The 937-nt window shown below is 35.8% G+C and overlaps 1 non-coding gene across 1 annotated transcript; it reads right to left on the minus strand.

The window, feature by feature from the left end:
* Nucleotides 1-616: 616 nt before the first annotated feature.
* LOC114897712 lies at nt 617-723 on the minus strand. The gene has a single exon (XR_003794241.1). It is a non-coding gene; the product is annotated as a U6 spliceosomal RNA (small nuclear RNA).
* Nucleotides 724-937: the final 214 nt, after the last annotated feature.

A 937-nucleotide genomic window follows, 5' to 3' on the forward strand; every position in this document is an offset into this window, starting at 1 on the left:
GTGGCTGTATCAATTTACATTCCCCCCAACAGTGCAAGAGGGTTCTCTTTTCTCCACACCCTTTCCAGCATTTATTGTTTGTAGATTTTTTGATGATGGCCATTCTGACCAGTGTGAGGTGATACCTCATTGTAGTTTTGATTTGCATTTCTCTAATGATTAGTCATGTTGAGCATCTTTTCATGTGTTTGTTGGCTATCTGTGTATCTTCTTTGGAGAAATGTCTATTTAGGTCTTCTGCCCATTTTTGGGTTGGGGTGTTTGTTTTTTTTGATATTGAGCTTCATGAGGTGCTTGTGTATTTTGGAGATCAATCCTTTGTCAGTTGCTTCGTTTGCAAATATTTTCTCCCATTCTGAGGGTTGTCTTTTCGTCTTGTTTATGGTTTCCTTTGCTGTGCAAAAGCTTTTAAGTTTTATTAGATTCCATTTGTTTATTTTTGTTTTTATTTCCCTTTCTCTAGGAGGTGGGTCAAAAAGGATCTTGCTGTGATTTATGTCAGAGTGTTCTGCCTATGTTTTTCTCTAAGAGTTTTATAGTGTCTGGCCTTACATTTAGGTCTTTAATCCATTTTTAGTTTATTTTTGTGTATGGTGTTAGGAAGTGTTCTAATTTCAAAAATATGGAATGCTTCACGAATTTGCGTGTCATCCTCGTGCAGGGGCCATGCTAATCTTCTATGTATTGTTCCAATTTTAGTATATATGCTGCCAAATTGAGCCCCTCTGATGTTTTTCTACTCTCTATTTTATCTACCTCTACTCTAATTGTTTGTTATTTTCTTCCTTCTGCTAGCTTTGGGTTTTGTTTGTTCTTCTTTTTCTCATTCCTTAAGTTGTAGAGTTAGGTTGTTGATTTGAGTTCTTTCTTGTTATAGCTATAAATTTCCACCTTCGCATAACGTTTGCTGTATCATGTAAGTTTTGGCATGTTATAT

This window comes from Monodon monoceros, unplaced genomic scaffold (assembly GCF_005190385.1).
Source record: "Monodon monoceros isolate NGI ecotype Baffin Bay Population unplaced genomic scaffold, NGI_Narwhal_1 Super_Scaffold_17, whole genome shotgun sequence".
NCBI classification, from domain to species: Eukaryota; Metazoa; Chordata; class Mammalia; order Artiodactyla; family Monodontidae; genus Monodon; species Monodon monoceros.